At 36.9% G+C, this 21,103-nt stretch overlaps 1 long non-coding RNA gene across 1 annotated transcript in view; it reads right to left on the reverse strand.

The window, feature by feature from the left end:
• The window catches only part of LOC148050474 (uncharacterized), a 22,846-nt gene continuing 1,743 nt past the window's right edge, over positions 1 to 21,103 (reverse strand). The window contains exons 4-7 of the long non-coding RNA XR_015700979.1: positions 5,903 to 6,013; positions 5,173 to 5,197; positions 2,258 to 2,334; positions 1 to 1,138 (exon numbers count right to left, since the gene is read on the reverse strand). This is a non-coding gene — a long non-coding RNA (uncharacterized LOC148050474). The remainder of the gene's footprint in view (positions 1,139 to 2,257; positions 2,335 to 5,172; positions 5,198 to 5,902; positions 6,014 to 21,103) is intronic.

Below are 21,103 nucleotides of genomic sequence, written 5' to 3' on the forward strand. Positions count from 1 at the left end.
CCTCAGAGATGTAGCTTCTATAATACCATTTATGTAGCAGCTGTTTCGGCTATCACAGGTATGTAAACAGTTCATTAATGTCTTATTATCTTAGGGAGACAGGTAGCTCAAAAAAAGACTGGCGCTTTTCAGCCATACAGATCAAGAAACTTTTAGTGACTTCAATCAATTTGAGTAATGGAGCACTTTGTATTGAATTACATAATTTAATTTAACACTTCCTGCTTAGATACTTGATAAATTAGCTAAGTGTATGTAGAGCTGGACAGTGGTGGGAATCCACTTCCAGTGCCCAGGTTCCAGACAAGACCTAGTTAACAGTCCACAAATCTGCCTATATATTCTTCTCATTGGAGGTGCCTAAACAACAAAACTTGATTTCTGGGAAAAAAGAACAAGCAAAACAACAAAACCAAACAAATAATTAAAAAAAAACCCCAAACAAACAAAAAACTCCATTGATAGGTATACTGATCATTTCCTTTAAAAAGCAACACAAGCTTCAGAATGTTCAGAGCCTATAATTTACTACCTGAAGTTAAATTCAGGTTGATGACTTGATATATTGAGTACTCTCTCCAAAGCAGACTACAGACCACACACACAAAGAGTTAATGGAAACATTTAATTTCTTCACACCTTGTAATTCTGGGTGGGCTAAGGCAGTTACTAATATGCCTATCTTTGTTCAGCTCCTGAACCTGAAAGTACTTGCTTTCAGTGATTTATGTCTGATTAACTGACATTGTAATACTGCCAAATATTTTCTGACCAGTTCTAAACAACCCTTCTCTACTGTGCATCCTCCTATTCCCTGCACTGGCACTAGCTAGAATTTGTAATTCTTCAAATGTATATTTAATTCCACCTCCTGCACTATTAGTGTTTCAGAAGCTGTAGCTTTGCCTTCTCCAGTGCAACATGCTTGCACAGTGACAGGTTAGGCTGTTCTGTGGGTAGTGGCCTCACCAGACTTTTAAACTGTGTGTAATAAAATTCATTTTGTACTGGCCATCAGAATTAATAATGAGATGAATTCGGAACTTAATATAAAGAAAACTGGTATTTAGGAATTCCAAAAGGAAGACCTTAAATCTTCTAATTCTTGCTTTATTTTCATATTTTCCACTTGGGGTTTCTGAAAAAAAAAAAAAAAAAGCTTATTAATATAGTAGTGCAAGTAACCAAAAATAAGCATTTGATCAATATTAATGATCCATAATGGATTGATTCATCATTTATTGACTGATGATCTGATTAACCACAGAATATCCAAGGTATGTTACACAGAAGTGTTCAATATATACAGTATTTAGAATAAACAATTGAAGTAGTATATGCCATTCAATGTAATCATATACATGAATGAGAAATTTGGAAGAAGAAGGAGTGTAAGGGTGAACAAGAGCATAAGACAGCATGAGAGCTCAAGAGAGACACCATCAGAGTGCAAGAAAGAGGGCAAGTGCTGCAGCACACAAAAGACATGAGGGAGCAAGCATGAGCTAGCCAAAGCAAGAGAGCATGCACACATGACCAAGCCCACGGGAGCACATGCAAGACTGAGGGAGCACAAGTGAAAGAGCTAGAGAGCAAGTGAGAGAGCAAGAGCATTGTCAAGACAGCAAAGAAAACAAGTAAGCGAGAGATGTATTAGGAAGATAGGGAGAGCATGACAAAGAGTGCATGGGAAAAAAGGGAGCATGAGGATACACATGAGATGGCATGAGAGCATGAATGTGATAGTGCAAGAGTGCAACAGGGCAAGAAATGTAACAGAGCACAAGAAAGGAAGAGAAGGAGAGCACAAGAGTGAGTTTGAGCACAAGAGCACCAGAGAACAAGCCCAAGAGTGCAACATGACAGCAAGAGAGTACAAGCAAGCTTGAGCAAAAGAGTGACAGAGCGTGACCACAGGAAAGAGCACAAGTGCACAAGTGACAGAAAACAGTAGTGAAAGAGCAAGAGACAGAGTGTGAGTCAGGGAGCGTACAGAAGGGAGAGAGAGCGCTAGTGCAGGAGACACAGCAAGCATGCAAGAGAGCATGTGAGTGTGGTTTAGCTCTTCTTTCAATTGGCTCTTGAGGTGAGGCAGACACAACATGGTCTCATCAAATTCTGGAAATTACTACAGAAGATCTACTGTAATGAACAGCCCTCCAAAGCTACATCAGATAAATAACTAGGGAGTCCACTGCACAAATTACTGCTAGGTAATTCACACATGACATGTTGAAGTCTAGCACACCATATATACCTTGAAGCCTTTGATACTTCTCATGCACCTTTTTGCAATCCTGTTCGAAAAGCCTTTGTAATTTCCATTTTTCTTGTCTATGAGAAGAAAGAAATAGGTTAAAAACCATGAAGAACATATAAGTTTCAGTTCAGAGGATGCCACCTGAAAGTCCATAGATGCTACTTGTTGGCTTATCATTGGCTGTTTAACAGCTAAAGAATTATAAATCATCATTATAAATTCTTGTTTAAAAATAGGTATTCAGAAAGGCTAAATAAGGTGTGATTAAAATATCAAGTGTTTCAAACTATTACCTAAATGGTTAAAACCGCAGTTTTGGTTATTACAAGCACACAGCTGAATGACCATTGTTCTGCTACTTTATTTACTTGATGCTAAGGCCAAATATATAAATTTCCCCAGTCTCTTCACAGAAGAACAAATGAACAACACAACTCAGAAAGGGGAACAGATGGAGACATCCCAATTTACAGTTTGCTTAGATTTTACAGAAGTGTTAGAGGGTTTGGGTTTTTTTTTGGTTTTCAAACTTTTCATTGCCCTGTTTAGATAGAAATCAATTTTTACTAACTTTTATATTGAGTAAGCAGTTTAGGGACTAGGGAAAAAAAAGCCCAAACCATAAGATTATTTTATGTCAATACTCATAAAAGCCCAGCAATGAAAGCCTGAAGAGAGGAGACAAGGAGCCAGATGGACTTTCTTTAAAAATCCCAGACAGACAGTATTGTGTGCAGTTTTGGGCACCTCAATATAAGAAGGACATCAGACTATTAGAGTGTGTCCAGAGGAGGGTAACCAAGATGGTGAAAGGTCTCGAGGGCAAGACTTAGGAGGAGTGGCTGAGGTCACTTGGTTTGTTAGGAGAGGAGAGGGAGAGGAGAGGAGACTGAGGGGTGGCCGCATCGCAGTCTACAACTTCCTCAAGGGGGGCGGCAGAGGGGGAGGTGCTGATCTTCTCTCTCTGGTGACCAGTGATAGGACACGAGGAAATGGAATGAAGCTGCATCAGGGGAAGTTCAGATTGGACATTAGGAAAAGATTCTTCACTGAGAGGGTGGTCGATCACTCAAACAGGCTGCCCAGGGAACTGGTCATGGCACCAAGCCTGTCAGAGTTCAAGGAGTGTCTGGATGATGCTTGTAGTCATATGATTTAGTTTTAGGTAGTCCTGCGAGGAGCAGGGAGTTGGACTTGATCCTTATGGGTCCCTTCCAACTCAAGATATTGTATGATTCTATGATTATGCAACTTAATCACATTATGCTTTTGTAAAAGTGGTACATATAAACCACATTTTCAATCAAGACTTTGAAGAACAGTTCTACAACTGAACAGACAAAATGCAATGCAACACTAAATTCTACTGCATTGAGTACTACTTATTCTATTGAAGATGCAGAACAGCATCTTAATGTACTTCTGTTTTAAAATCCAAATTCTGACAACCAATTTTACACAGCCTTTTCATGTCAAAAATCAAAAACTTTCCCATATGAAACCTGAACATTCCCAAAAAGTATTGTTTTGTTTCTAGCAAACATTGAATTTAACAAAATACTACACACTACTAGTTTTTTAAGAAACAGAACGTTAGCATAACTAGCAATATTATAGGTAATTATTGACATATTAAGTTCCTCCTCTCTTCTTTCTATTTTTTATCACAGAACTAAGTTATTATTGCCCTTCAAAAGCTGACAGTTTACCACTTCCTGCAAAGTAAAGAAGCAACTTTATCCTTTCCTTTGCAACAGTCTACCTTTTTCTCTTCTTAATCTTTAGATCAGTAAGATCTCATTCCTAGCCATGAAGATGCAATTACTTCAGTGGATGTGTGTGTGCTTTTAACTGGATGTTCCAAAATGATCCCTCCAATGTGAAATCAAATAAATAAATAAAACTGGAGAACATTTCATTTACAGGGGCTAGCATACCTTACTCATTATTATATTAACAAAATGTACAACTTCTTATTCTAATGTTTGCATTTAAAGTATCAGTATTTCTAATGATAAAAGAATATAAAAGTACAGTGAAGAGATTCAAAGGCTATCACACTTTATTGGGTTTATGAGGCAAGGTTTTGGCAGCGCCCACAGAGAGCCCACACAGGTCCTGCAGCCTGTGGAGAGGAGCCCATGCAGGAGCAGGTTTTCTGGCAGGAGCCGTGGCCCATGGGAGACCCATGCTGGAGCAGTCTGTTCCTGAAGGACTGTACCCCATGGAGAAAGACTCAAGTTGGAACAGTTTGTGCAGGACTAACACCTGCGAAGGACCCCACACTGGAGCAGGGGAACAGTGTGAGCAGGAAAAAGCGGCAGAGGAACTTTATGGACTGTCCACAACTCCCATTTCCCCATCCTCCCTCTGCCCCTCAGAGTGGGGAAGAAGGTGGACCAGTCGGGAATAAAGGACTGAAGTTGAACCTGGGAAGAAGGGTGGGAGCTGGACAGAAGGTATTATTAAGTTTTGTCACCAGCCTACTCTATTTTTAATGGGCAACAAATTAATTTTCCCCAGGTGGAGCCTGTGTTGTCCCTGACAGTAATTAGTAAATGATCTCCTTGTGTTTATCTTGAACCAGGAGCTTTTCCATTTTTTCTCCCCCTGTCCTGTTGAAGAGAGGGAGTGAGAGCAGCCAAGTGGAGGTCTGGCAGCCAGCCAAGGTCAACCCACCACACCCACTCAGATTTGGATTCCATGAAAGGAAATACATTCAGACTTGCATCTGAGCACGGGGTGGGGGGGAGAAAAAGATGAGAAAGGTCTAATTCTTTTAACTGCTTTACTGGGAAAAAATATTCAGAGTATATTTGGGTGATCCCCAAAGAGCCACTGCAGAATACAGACTTGGGTCTGTATTTCCATGAAAACCGTATGTCAAAACAAGCTCGTTTTAAAAATCTTACCTCGTATGTAGAATCATACCTATCTCTAAAGGGAAGGAGGGAAAAAGAAAGAATTAAGTGAAGTGAAATCTTTGCCATGCCAATAATCATTATTCATTAATGGCAACACGTCATACATATCCTGCATTAATCATATTGCTCACAGACTTTGCATTTACTGCGAGGTTAAATTTTTATAGAAATTTGAAATAAAAATAGATTCAAAATTCTGAGAAAAATTACCAGCACAGAAGAGTACTGGCTCCAAATTTCTACCTAAGTATTACATGGGTACAAATATATGATGGGTTTGAACTGCAGACTGGGCTCTGGTTAGGCAGATTTATTTTTTTTTTTAGTGGAATAATCAGTGCATATTCCAATAGTTCCCTTTTTACCTATTACAGTTATTTCAAAATTTTGTGAAGACTCAAATCTGTTTCTCTACAGAAGCTAAGTATGCAGGCCTTTGCCAAGATTCCTGTCCGGTGTGCATTTATGAAAGCAAACATGAATGCCATTGATCCCCGTAGGAAGTCTTGCAGGCCTGACATATTCAGTGCCAAAGCAAGGGCTCTAATTAGCAAGTAGTTCTGGTCAGGCAGTAAAGGCCTTAAGCGTCCTTGGGGAATAATGAGTTAGGTAATGTCTGCAGCCCAAAAATAAGCTTTAGAGAAAAGGGAGGGTGCAGAGAACTGTGTTAAAGGCACTAAACCAACGGACACAGGTGACCGAACAGTGAACTACGCACTTGGCAATCAACAGCCAAACGCCTGTCGTACACAGGCATCATCCAGTCTTGGGTTCCTCTTCTTTGCCTGGATTACCAACAGAATTCAAAGGATGATATTGGTTGGCACAACTATTTAAAACAAAGCAAGAGATTTGTTAAAATAGAGATAGTTTTGAGTATCTCCAAACTTTAGCAATTACTTCTATTCAAAGACAATGCTTTTTGACGATACTAGATATCAAATTTTACCTTAACAGAATAATTAAGAACTCATTAGCAATTAACAGCCTTTGAAAAATAGAATTGTTCAGCACCATGTGTAACTTAGATTCAAAACTGCTATCAAATCAAGTCACATACTTCTAAGTATATTAATGTCTAAAGGAAATCTATCTAAAGGATAAACCTACATAAAAAGTCCTTTCATAATAAGGACTGTATAAGCATTTATACTTACATATGAGATCAACATCTAGATTTCTTTATGTAAGTTATCTTGGATAGCTTTTTTTCTTTCCTCACATAGCTACTTTACAGTTCTGACAACCACAAAAATCTCATTTAAAAATACTTTACATATAATTACATGAAGCACATAAGGAGCTTAGACTTCTTAGAAGTTTACAGTAGAAAAAAAAATGATAACTGAATCTCAATCCAGCAATCATACCTTAACTGTGAATGTTATCAGATGTGCAAAGCTCCAGTAGAAAAAAAAAATCCAAACACTATATGCATATGCATTTTACACAATGTCAAATATGTATTAACACATTCCTATAAGCAGAAAAAATCCTCCTGTTAAAACTTTTCAAAAGACTTCTGAAAAGACTTTTTAGAAAGAAAATGCAAATTCTAAAAATGAAATATTAAAAGTATAAACAAAACCTAAGAATTTAACATTTTTAAAAAATTAAACACATTTAAATTTTATTACCCTGATTTCCAAATTGCAATTGTCCTTTTGACAGGAAAAATATTTGGTCCTTGTGATGTTTGTTTCATTTTCAGTGTCAAGTTGACATTAGCTACGTGCTTTCCCTAAGTATCCTTAATTCTTGATGAGACACAAGAAAATTATTTATTTATGAAAAAACAAACATAATTTCAAACTGGCTGTTGATAGCCAATAGTTTTCTGCCTTTTGTTTAAACCAATTATTCTTATTAGCCTGAAAGTCTACTATGTTTCTCTTACCAGCAATATTGCTATAAACGTATTCTGAAACAATAAAGATACTAAAAAAAAAAAGAAAAAAAGTGTATCAGGAACGATACCTACTTTTATATTAAAAAAAAAAAAATTACCTTAGTTGCAATAGTACACAGAGTACCTAAGGAAATAATACCACAGAACCACAAGAGCATGATTAGAACTCAGGACAAAAATATGCTTACAATACTGCTCTTCTTTCCTCCAAATGCACACAGAGTGGAACTAAGAATAAAATTTACAATGCATAAACAAATCCTACAAATACCTTTCTCAGAAACCTTATTACACTGAGGAAATGTATTTTACTAATCTTACTTTAAAAAAAAAAAACCAAACAGCAAAGTAATCAATTCAAATGTTACCATCAACACCAATTTCAATTAATTTACTGACCCAACCACAAGATTCACATATATTCAGATATCCCTCTATAAGAAAGGTACGTAGGCACAGAGTACTTAAATTCAGCAAACCTTGGTATTTTTATTTAATGTGGACTTGTTATGGCCAAAGACACCAAACAAGTACTTCAAGGGAAAGGACCTGGAGAGGCATTACATGGAACAGAGCCCCAAGGCTCATTTAGGGTAAGATTTCATGAAACAGATGACAACCCCCACTCCCCCTTGCTCTCACAAGAGGCAAATAGTTCCCTCCTCATTCCCTGCTTGGCTGCATGGCCTCAGCTCTCCCTCATGGCTGCTCTTGTTCCCTCGTTGAACTGTTGTTAAACACACACAAGGAAGCCCTTTTCCTCCTCCAGCACTGCTGACCCAGCTCTCCACCAGCCCCGAGAGCTGAACTGGCACACCATGGGGACACAGGAAACTGGTCAAGGGGAACTGCATTAGCAGTGGCAGTAGGCTGTCTGGTCAGTACTGCTGCCTTTTGAAACCCCACCCCCTTATAAACAGTATGAAATACAAGGAGAAAATAACGACAGCAGTTCTAGAAAGAAAAGCATGCATCAGAATTTAGACTCTCAAACTATAAGAAGCCATCAAGACCAAAATGGTTCAAAGAACCTTCCATACTACTCATACAGCTGCACATCATAAAAAGCACCATGACTCTTCACTTTAAAAAAAACAGTAAAAAGCTCAAAAAACTAGTGTGTTACAGAAGACAGAAGGAGCCTGCAAACACAAGGATCAATATTAACATGCAAGAATGGTCCATAGGATTCTAAAGAGTAATTTGCTTATCAGATTATGAGCCCAGGCCTGAAATCCCGGTGAAATTAATGAAAATTTTGCCTAAACACTATTAGTTACAGTATGACTATGCTAGTTTACAGGTAAGAAAACTTGGAAAAGTAAAGAAAACTTAGCATATTCAAGATGACCTCTTTTATCCACTCTAGTCAAATATAACACTAATCTGTACTCTAGCATCATTTGCGGCAATCTGTTCTTTGACAGGACTAGCCATCTTAGTAAGTACGAAAGTTTGGAAGTAAACATTGGATATGTATGGCTGCAATCACAACCCAAATACAATTTCATTACTTCCTCATTTTCTTCCACCTGACTGTTGTTTTCTTTTGTCAATAAATATTTTTGGAAGTATGAAAGATCTGAAGGAAGAAGAAGAAAATTACAGTCTGAAATGCAATATGAAATAGCAGTAGTGATCTATAACCTGGATGCTTCTGATAACTTGCAACTCTAGCATGCCAAGGGTACAGCAGATTCTTTAAAAAAATCTAGAAAAAAATACTTGAAAGTATGTCTTATTCTAACTGATCCCTTTAGTTTGCATTGCTAATAAAAGGAAAGTATATATTGCTCCCTGTAAGTGTCTGAATCACTGAAATTCAAGTTGGCTTTGTTCACATCAAGGAACACAGGTATCTTACCTGTCAGGTTGAATAGAACTACATTTACAGGAAAAAGCAACAGCAAGAAGTCTGTGAAGTAGTCACAGGGTCTGACCTATTCAGCCTACTCAGAAACTGACTTAACAGACCATAAATGAAACACATCACATGTGCCTTTAGAAATACTTTTGGCCAGGTCAAATTTGGCCGTATTTTTGGCCAGGACACCAAGTACCATGAATCAATTCTAGACCACATACACAAGGAGACACAAGGAGAACTAAATGGGAATAACACGTTGGGAATGTCACTCAACAATAGGCACGAATATCCTGCATACCAGCAGGATACCAATCACTAGGGTAGATCGGTTAAATAACTGCAGAAAATTTGGGCTCCTGATTGCAACAGCAGGAGAAAAGCATCGTAATTGCCTCCAGCCCCCAAGTGAACCTAAGCATACAGATTTCTACAGGCACCCTGTTCTCTTCAAGGCCAAAAGGAAGAAGCAAGGAGGAGTGATAAATAACCATGACCATCATATTTTGAGTTACAAGACTTCCTTGAACTATTTACTGACAGCTGCGAGGAGGTATCTAAAAACGACCATTTAGCCCAGAAAGATGCATACTATAAAATAATGTCTAGAGTTACAACAAAGTTTGGCTTTCAAAGGTTTTTATGTACTTGGCTTTTAAAGAGCTCTCTTGCCTAAGTCCATGAACCAAAAGCAATACACAAGAGACAGACACAGCACTGAAAGCCATTCCTGGTAAAATCATATTTTCCTATCCTCTGTCAAGAGAGAAGGGAAGCATCGCCCTCTAGAGGAAATCTATTATTTTCTGGAAACAGTGTTACAGCAAAATAAGGCTAGGCCTTATTCTCCAAATCCGTTTTATCTTCAGTTGATTACAAGAAATACAAAAGTTGCCATTCAAGGTCTTCCCCAGTGTCTACACTCCCTCCCAAAACAGGTGAAACATACAAATGGAATTTTATTCCTAACTTTTTCAAGTACAACATGCACCGTTTAATATAGACTGGCTTTACAGGTTGTTTTGAAGGGCTTTAACGTACTTAACATATTAGTCACATACAACAAAGGTCAAAGGGACAGGGAGGGAAACAAGCTTTGACAGAGCCAACAAAAATTTGACAGAGGCAAACACTTCTTTCTGCAAAAAATCTGGGAAAGCATTCAGGTGACCAAAAGGGGAAAAACACTGCAATGCTTGGATGCAGTAATGCTCTTACAAAATTAATCCAGATCGTAAATTAGGATTCGAAAAACCACCTGTCCAGCCAGAGGACTGTCAGAAATGGAAGGAAACACCACAATTTCCTAAACACTAATATTAAAAAAAGACTCTAAGGATAGCCCAGGTTAAATGAAATCACTTTAGACAGTTTGGATAATTACATCCAGCAACTGCAACTGCTTCTCTGACTGATCTACTGCAACTCCCTGCTTGGGAGCCTTCTAACAGTGCTTTTCAATATGAAATACATTTTTCCTTCTTATCTTTTTAACCTAAGTACCTCAAGTCCCTGTGGTACTAAAGACACAAGATTATAAATGTTTTTGTAACACACTGCAAGAGGGATTGTATAAGGAAGAGAAAGCATTGTTCAGACCCTCATATTGTATTCTCATTTTTAAAAACTACCTTGACGTCCTACACAGATACAGGAAAAACAAAAGTGCATGTGGCTGTGCATCCAGGAAAAAGGAAAAGATGGGTGAGAAAATGGCCATATCAGCAAGGCCAGTTAATCTACTCTAATATGTATATTAAAAAAACCTCAAACAAACAAACAATGAAACACAACTCACCCGTGTAAAGGAAGGAGAACAAATCCAAATTCAGTTTTGTTTTCAACTTCAGAACTACATACAAGAGTAAAAGAAATCTGAACAATTGAGTAACAGTAAATTCGACAGCTTTTCTCAGTTTGATGGCAGGTATTACAGTTCTAGAACTGCCTTCCATAAAACTACTTATGTCGCCACTAAGGCCTCTGACACACAGATTTAAGATGTACAGAAAAAAAAAAGCATGAACATATGATTCCTATTAAATGCTTAAAGATACAGTGATTTTAAAGAAATTAACAGATCGGTTCACAAGAGAGAGAGTTACAATGTCCAACAACCACTTTTGTTTAATCAAGTTTATATGGATAATATTAGGACTGATAGCATATTTGTTTGTAGAATAAATGCTGCTGAGAATTAACTATCCTATCATTCCTTGGAAAGGTCCCCGCCAAGAGGACACAGAGGTGTCTTTAGGGTCCACTTGCATTTTCTACTCAAGCTTATCTGTTCAATAGGTAAATAATAACTGACTTGCAAACAACTGTTTGTTTGGATAAAATTTTTATTTGTCTTTCAAGTAAATGGGGGGGGGGGGGGGGCAGAAATTATCTAGACACAGACTGTAACATCCTCTCTTCTCCAGCTAAGCAGTAGAGAATACCACTTCTCTGAATTTAGAAAGATAGTCAGCTACTAATTCATAGTGCAAACCTGATTCTGAATCTGTTTATTTACATCAGTTTCCTGTATGGCAGAATGATTACAAGTTACATTAACAGAAAATGCAATCATTTTTAGGAATGTTTCAAACAGAACTGTGCAATTTTAAGGTTATTGGGTAAGTCTTTACTGTCCCTCACTTAATTTGAAAATAAGAATGCCAAAGAATTGTCAAGTATTGAGACAATAAAGTTCTGGAATATCTTGAGCACAGCAGTTTCACTATTATATACTGTGTGGATTTTAGAAAGGGGTTTTTGTGCTTTTTGGATTGTTTCTTTTTTTTTTTTTTTTTCCCTCAAATTACCTCAGCAGTGTGGTGCTTTCAACCTTTAAAATTCAGCCAATACATTTTTAAATGCTTTCGTGAACAACTTCTCCAAATACAAGCTCATTACTTGAGCTGCAGGTGGCTGTACACTTCTGATGCAACTGTTTAGCTACTCTATGCAAGATAAACCAAATTGCAATGTTTACCATGCTTCTGCTATGATTAATGCAAGTCCTATGTGCATGCAACCAAATCCAAGTATTTTAGAGTGTGAAAATGATCACATAGTAGTTTGCTCAAATACAGACCAAATTAATAAATACATTTAAAAAAAAAAAATCTGTGTTAGGTATGTACGTCATTCTTCAAAATAGCCTCTACCATAAAAAGCAAATTTATCAGTTCATATCTACCTGAACATAATCTTTCCAAGTTCTTTACCAGTGCATCTCAGGTTGCAAACAGGACTTTTCACTGAACACTAATAAACAGAGATAACTAAATGCAAAGTTCTCTTTTTAAGATTCTTTAAAATAGACACAATTATATAAGAGGAAAGCTCCTGAACTTGTATAAACATGCTTTATGGTTACTAGTATGCCTAATAGTAGCTTAAGGTTTAGAATTACAACATTCATGAAAGTCTGCATAAAAATGCTTTCCAAGTAGTAAAATATTGATGCTACACCAAAGAATCCAGTGAATTTCCAGGGACTTACTGTAACTACGAGATTAATGCTAAAGGTATAAAAAACAACCCTCAAATACTAGCCAGTTACCCTTAAATACACGTTACATGCCTGTGCTGTAAACTATAACCTTCAGATAGTGAGGAATTAATAGTCTTATATAAAACAAATTTGCTCTTTTAAAGAAAAGTCCTTACTGATTGCAATGTGATCAAATGGACTACTGTGCAACTATAACTTTTAGTGACAAGGAAGTCATAACAAAACTCACTATTCTGGAAAACATCCTCTACTTATCTGTGTCAAATGCAACTAATACCAATAACCCACCAGCAATCACAGAAACATTGCATCTTTCTCTGTTGAGCTAGTTATGCAACCAACTTCTCTACCTGAATATATTTTTCTGGAGGCCATACAAAATTGCCACTGACCATAAACCCTCCAAATTAGGTGGAGTAACTGTAAACAGATCAGAAGCCACCTAAAGCAAACATTTACAGGCAAAGGACTTCCCAGAGCTTCTGCTTCCGTATTACTCGAGTTTTTTGGCCCCTGCCTAATAAATATATATTATACGGTCAGGCAACAGCATCAGCAGCTGTTAAGCCCTAATCAAAAGTCAATCATCTAGTAGTACAAACTAACATATAGTCTTAATTCTCTTCTGTTTTAGAACATACTAAACAAGGCTGTTTCAATTAGTAAGAGAAATCACCCTGCAAGGCGAAGAGTTCTTTGGACCAATGTATGAAGGAAGCCAAATGGCTAAAGAATTTTCTATAAAGAAAATTTCTATAAAGAAAGAATTTTCTACAAAAAATAATTTTTTTATAATCAAATCAAAAAATCCTTTAACTAGAAGCTTTGTGATTAAAAAAAGTTCTTATATCATAATCATGACTGTTTAACTAAATTTACAAACTAAGTAAGATAGTAAGAATTATTCTATCCATCTAAGTATAACTCCTAAAGACAGCAAGTGAGAACCAGAATACAACTTTAACGCACAGCAATTCAAACTTTTGCAACTGTTGTTAAAGATGTAACAGCATTTTTAAAAGACACGAACACAGGAAAGCCCTTTATACAGATTCTTGAAAAACTAGGCAGCATGCAGATTATGTTAAAAAAATGCAGACAAGACAAATTGTTTCCAAATTGTTCTCACTGTAAGAGAGAATACCATTAGTTAAGAATATTGTTTAAGAAGGTGATTAATCACTTGACCACATGCTGCCACAAAAAGATTAGCTGTCAGTGACCACCACCTCTATTTAAGCAAAGAACATCACATGGCAGAAGAATCTGCTACTGTCAAAAATGAAATCTAAGCTGTGTCACCAGAAACGATAGTAAATATAAGTAAATATAGTTAGTTGCACCTGAAATATGCTTTGCCAAGGCTTATTTGAACTCACAGTCAATTTCAGTCTTAACTTCTCACAGAATTAACTTGTTCCCAGCTTGCTCCAAGAACCGTAAGTTATCCAACCTAAGGGAATAAGAACCAAAGCTCCATACGGCTACTGTCTTTGCAGTCAAGATAGAACTGAATTGGAAAGGCAGAGATCAGGGTAGAAGGAAGACTGTCTAGAGCAGGTGAAGTAAATGGATATTTTAAATGGGAATTACCCTCATAACATCAACTCACTTAGTCAAGTACCCTGTCTCTTCAAACAGGAAAACACAATAAACTCTGTGATAAAGAGTTACTTAGTACCAAGCAAAATTTCTTTTTGATCTCCAGCAGTTACAGGGTAACAAATAAAGTCATCCTGAAACTTGGGTAAGGAAGAATTCTCAGAATTCTCTGACCTACAGAAATCCAAAAATTAGTCCAAAAATTACATACTTCTACTTTACAAGCAGTAGATTTAAAGGACAGTAAAATGTAAAAAAGCAAACTGATCAAAACATAAAGCTTGTATCTTGTCCAAAAAATCAGATGGCTTACTGTGAAAAATGCTTCTTCTTCCCTCCAACAAGCAATTCTTATTTTGGATTTCAGATAGCATAACAAATTGAAGCACAGTAATAAAACAAAATGCTTAGGCATGGACTCAGATATTTCAAGAACTTTCTGAAATTTATTTTAAAAAGACACACAGTTTTATGTTCTGAATTTTCATCAGAAGTTGCTATAAAATTTCTAATTTACCACTCCTGTAGCAAGACCACTGTATCTTCATTTTTATCTGATTTATTTTTTAAGAACAATCTGCATACTTGAGATATTAAACTTTCTACAAAGCTTTACCTCCTCAAACAAGAACCTGAATCTGGCCTTTCATTTTGAATGGGGCAGCAAACTATTTTCAAAAGGTTTAAATCCCAGTATTATCTGTTCGTTGCACATATGTACTCCTATAGTGTTACACATTCAAAACTCACTTGTCATACTTCAGACCAACCCAGAACCTATCTGTTAATGTATGACTGCCTCTGTAGTTGTTGGGGGTTTGGTTTTTTTGTTTTTTGTTTTTTTTGTTTTTAAATTAGTTTAGTCATAAAAAAATATGTGAGCTGTCCTACAGTATGCAAAATTTGCATATTTGCAAAAACTGCAACATCCCTGGCAGGAGAGAGAGAGTGTTCTTAACGCTGTAGTTGAAAGAAGAGATTCCTGTAGAGTACCTAGCCAGTTTTGAAGAATTTTAAGATAAAAGATGTATTTGGTTACAGGTAAAGTTGTATTTGTTTAACAAAAAATGTTTTGCCAGTTCACTTGAGAGCAAATCAACTTACAGCTTTTACTTGGACCTAAGAGTAGTTTATTCTTTCTGTAAGAAGTTGCTTAAAAATTGTTTTAAGAAGACATCTGAAATAAAACTGTCTACAATGGGCTTCATTGCAAAATAACAGAAAAATAACAAAAAACAAATGGATATGAGAACCTATAGTCATATTTGCATGGTTTAACAAGTTGCTGCTTCTCAGACCTCAACTATAGCTCCTTACGTAACTGTGTGTACATTCAGGTCTGTAGCAATGCAGAAGAGGATCAGTTAAACCAAGTAACAGAAAGCAGTCTGAACACATAATTGCAAGAATTCTCACAGAAAGGAGATGGCAAAAACTACTTTCATCCCTAAAAAAAATAAAAGAGAATGTTTCAAAAGCCCAGTAAACACAATGGAATGAAATTTCATCAGAGCAGTTTAAATACCAATTTTATGGTAACAGTTTGTCTAGAATTGTGAAAAGGAAAGCAAAACTAATTTTGCTAGTCAAAACTAGTTATGCAGTTATCTTGAATTTCCCATTTCTGTTTCAATCTTGTGGAGGACGTTATCCCTCTTCTACCAAGAAGAATAAAAAATGATTTTTATATAAAGTTTCTGAAAAAAATAATTTACATGCACCTACACAGTCTAATTATCCACTCACTAAGTAATTTAGGTCCTATACAATGCACAGATATATTCAAGCCACCAACTGAAGATGTTTAAGCCTAGTACCTGAGCTAGACACCAAAGCTCCCTGTGAAGCTGACACAGCCACCAGATCATTGAAATTCTCCATGCCAAGAGTCTGCCTAAACTAATTTTCATTTGTTTTTCAGCTAATGCAACTCAGTCATTTTCACAAATGTGGTTAGCAGAAAATACTCTCTTGCTAGTCTTTAATAATTCTTAACAGTGATTCAATGAGCCATGCGCACCTCCATGATTTGAAGAGAGCTTAAAAGCTGGGGGATAGAAAATGAAGGAAAAGTGGAGAGGATGGAAACCCTAAAAATGTGTCATTTTAATGTCTGGAAAAATTCAAACCAATTTGGGCAGAGTGGTAAGAACAGGGTAAAAAAAAATGTTTCTACAGATTCAGCAGAAGTTTCTTACAAATTAACATTCTTTAAGTACTCTATTTCACTCCATCTACAGTGACTATCCTCCATCCCACAGGGACTGAGCTGCCCACACACCTGACAGCTGCTCTCTCAGGAGACAACCATGATGACAACAAAACTCTGAAGAAATTACTTCTCTCCAGCATACCAGCAGTCTCCATGTTGTGCTCCAGCAGTACAGGGGGAGAAGAGAGAGATCTGTATGGTGGAGGTGCTCATCAGTCAGCATCAGGAATAAGGAAGGTCAGAGCGTGTGTCATGAAAATAATGAAAGAATCAAGGATTAAGCCAGGGTCAGGGAGAGATACAAGCGAAGTAGGATGAAACAGGTATAGGATTGGGTGAGACAATAATGGGAATAGGGGGAAATACAGATAGCTAGATTTTCCAGAAAGACTAAATGCCAGTCCCAACAAGGCCTGGAACCGCATTGCATTTCTGAGACTCTTCACTTGTTCATAATAAGAAATATTATGAAAATAACTGAATTGCATTAGCTGAAAAACATACGAAAATTAGTCTGAATGGACTCTCGGCATGGAGGATTTCAATGATCTGGAGGCTCTGTTGACTTGACAGGGAGCTTCTGTGTCTAGTTCAAAACCCAAGAATAATATTTGCATTTCACGTTTCCATTTGGTAATGACACTGAGATCCACTGGCAACTTGTATGCCCTTATTCCACTGTATTTTGTGATTCTACACATCTATCTCATTATAAATAACATACACAGTTAATTTAAAAATTGTACTTAAACTATGCTACGGTAAGTCATGCAAAGCTAAAAACTGAAATAAAACTGGGCTGCCTTAGCAACCTGGATTCAGCCTCTGTGCATATTTTTACTACAACAGCCTTGCTACCTGACCTCATATTACTACTTCTTACTTTGGGCAAGGTAAGATCTGAAGATGAAACCTATAGGCTCTGTATACTAAACCAAGCTGTAATATTCCTATCTCATTGCCACAGAAGTTGAAAGGTGTGCAGGGAAATCAAAGGAAACCACAGAAGGAAACAGGATGATCTTGTGAAATAGCATCCAAATTCCTCGATACAAGACAGAAACTCCTCAAATCTGGTTAAAACAAAGGGAAAAGGGAACAAACTGCTTATGGGACTTAGGTGACTTCAGGGCCGCAAGCAAGAAAGGCCCTGACCCTGTGCTAAAGCCCTCAATGCAACTGACTTAAAAAGGCTTCTGAGATGTCAGAACAGGATTGCACTCAAAACTAGTAAGTTTTCCCAGGCTTCAGTTTACTTGAGCACTGCAATTAGCAACAGCAGCTACAGCTTGGGCCTCCCAGCTTGATGCAGTGAACACACTGTTCACATACTGCTCTGGAATAATTTGTGTAATAATTCTGGTAGATACACACAGTTTGGGGACATCTTACTACAGAATCATTGAAGATCTTCACACAACAAAAGCTTCCATAGACACTATTCTGAAGGAAAATAATTTAAAATTACTTCAGCTAATAAAAACAATTATTAGGAAAATTAAATACATCTGAACTGTTACATCAACCTTCTAATACTTGCATTTTACTTCATATTTTAATAGGTGGCCTTCTACTATTTTTAACATTCTATACACTGTAGCAAGTATTGAAAATGAGAATAGTAGGCACTTTTTTTAAACTGTTAGCAAAACACTACCCTAAGAATATAGAATAGAAAAATATAGAATCCAAGGGAGCGTAAAGTTGGCATTGTGCCTTCACAAAATAAATGCTGAAGGATTATGGTTCCATAACTATACTCAGAATCTTTTTTGCCTCAAATCTGGAGAAAAAGAAATTATAATAAAGCTTCGGACTCTGAATATAACTCTTTATTACTGAAGGGCAAGGAAAAATTCCTCTCACTTCCCCCACCCCATCACTGGAAATAAAGGAAAGAATATTCAAGGTGAAAATCACTATAATTTTTTATGAAAGCCAGCGTGCCTTTAAAATAGCCAAAATATGTTGCTGTGCTTATGTAAAGCCTATTCTGTATGTAGGCTGGAGTAAGAAAAACATCTCTAGCATTAAGCAACAGACCACATGAACTAATTTTCAGCATATTATTTATTTGCCACAAACACAAAGAACTCATAATTTAGTGTTATAAAATGAACATAGAAGACATACATAAAGGAAAAATAATCAAGTGCATAGGACAGTAGCCAGAATCTGGACTTTAAACTGTAAGTTTCCTGTGCAACCCAGACAGCTGCCTTATTCTCCTTGTCCCTAACCCCTACCTAAAATCTCTGACATTTTTTAGGATAACTAGATGAAAGTTTATATATTTTCAGTGTTGGAAGTGAACAAGCCCAAACTGTACTTTTACAAATAAAATCATATGATACAGCTGACTTCTTCATTATTCTGATATAATTGCTAACTATCCACAAGCACCTCGTTACCTGCCTGCAAAGGGTTTTTTGTTTTGTTTTAAATGCTGCTGGTTATCTATCCCATAGCCTTAGTAAATAAGTAGTTCTTTAGAAAAAAAAAAAAAAAAATCAATATTCTCTTATTTAAGAGAATTTTCTCTCATTTAAGCACTATGATTCTGGCCATGCAATTTGTTGGGTTTTTAAATAAATATAAGAGCTATTAAGTCTCCAAATGATTCTCACTATAGTTGCAAAAAGGATTTTTCTTCTTTCACTTTCTGATGGTTTAGCATTATCACAGGCCCCCAAAGACAGGGCCCCTAACGACTAAGAAAGTCTTATAACACTGGTTAAAGAAGAGGAAGTGAGGAGGGTAGTCCTGGGTCTCAAATTATTTGTTATAAAAATGTATTGGAAAAGAGAGAGACTAGGGTATAAACAGAGTCCTGCCAGAGGGCAGATTGAGTCGGACCTCCTTGGAGCAGGGGGTCTGCAGTCGGGGACTCTCCCCGTGGGTCGGGTTGGCACCCAAGGTAACTCCTGGAGGTTGAGTGCCCCTGCCTTATTAGGTGAGTGATTACGCATCTCGAGTCATCATTCTGAAACTTAAGAATTCTTAAGTCAGCTGTGTAGTATTAATTCCTGTTGTCATCCTGAACCTGTGGTTTACTAATGTTCGTCAGAGTACCAAAACACTTTTGATTAGAATAAATCTTATTTCAGGTTACATCACCTGCCTAATTTGACTTTGTGCACCTACACAGCACCCTCCTAAAGAAGTATACAAACCATCAGACAATTACAGCATTTTGCTTACAGAACCATTAGTAACTACTTAGAAAACAGTCAATGACATACATACAATTTTACTGGATGGCATGAACTTGTACCTAGCTCTGACTGCTACACACCTCAAGTTAGCACAATTCAATCTGCAGTAAGTGCCACAAAGGGGCTGCTACCTGCAAGAGTGAGATTGCATTTTAACCCTTCTAAACATACTATTATATGTAAGACTTCTGTTGGAAGTCTCTCAGCAAACACCAGAAACTAGCTTAGAAAATGAGCCAAGCTTTCAGACTTTAAGCTTACCTCTGCTACTTAGACCAGGATCATCATAATAAGGCACAGCAGGGAAGCTTGTGCTCATGTGGAAAGAAACCCTCACTAATATACTTCATGAGCACTAAGCTTCACACACTACTTGACATAAGCATTAAAATAATGGTGTGCTTTGTGAGGCCTACAGTTTTTAACAATAGTCTGAATAACTGACTAAATAGGTATTCTGGGAAAGATGTTTAACAGTCTCACATCATTTAATTAGAATTGAAAAGTTCCCATATTATCTACTCTGAAAACATATACTACCCTGCTTTAACAGTCTTTCAGGAGGCTATTTTCAGCCATAATGAGGGAATGGATCACAGCTAGACCTCACACATATTGGATGAGCTACAACTCTGATGCAAAGTGAGATGTTTGACCACCTTCTAAGATTCATGAAGTGATCAAACACTTCCTTAACAAGTGCCAAATGCTGATCTGAAATTCTAGGCATAAACATGTAGGTAAAATACAGCCATCATTGTGGGCTCCTTGTACATACAGTAATCGCTTTTCCTCTTTTTCGTTAAGTCAGACACATCAGCAGTTACCTAAACTAGAAACTGTAACACTACCACCATCTATCCCCTAAAGAGTTATTACTAATTTTCATTTGAAAAGGGACACCTGCAGCAATAAACTCATAAGCATTCATATCTGTATTGAGAACAGTAGTTTTCCAAAACTGCTATGAAAGAGTCTACTGTATGAATTGCATTGTTCAAACCCTACATTCGACTAGAGCTTTTGGGGATTTGTAAAACTACCTTCAGAAGGGAATGCGCAGCATTTGTACACCTGGCATAGACTCTACTATTCATTAGAAATGGTTTTACAAATATGAGGGTTTTTTCTGTCCCCACACTGATCATTCATACACATACACACACGAGTCAAAGTTTAAAAATATCAAAAATTCAATTTTGCTACACATATTCTTCATGATAAAGGCAACATGACCTTAGAAGTACACCGACCAGTCAAAAACAACCGTATTTTTACAGTCCTTATTAATTTTGTTACATCAGTGCAGACTTCTTGGGAACATTCTTTTTTCATGGTTATGACGTTAAGCTCAGAAGCAGTTTTTAAGAAAGATTCCCTTCTTTTAACAGTTTGTACTGAAAATTTAACATCTCAGTTTAGAAGTTCAACTTTCACAGGGCCTCCTTGTAAGTCCAGAATGTATTTGTGCTATAAAGAAGTGATTCTGTATTAAGAACATGCAACAAGATCTGCTGTAGTTACAATCTGAAGCACATTAGCAGTAGCTTATACTATAGAGACAGACTGAAGGAAAACTTTTAAAGTTACTATTCCTTGTTAAGGGCCATGA

The sequence above is a fragment of the Nipponia nippon genome, unplaced genomic scaffold, assembly GCF_047370975.1.
Source record: "Nipponia nippon isolate SJK-2023a ecotype South Korea unplaced genomic scaffold, ASM4737097v1 scaffold_8, whole genome shotgun sequence".
Classification (NCBI taxonomy): domain Eukaryota; kingdom Metazoa; phylum Chordata; class Aves; order Pelecaniformes; family Threskiornithidae; genus Nipponia; species Nipponia nippon.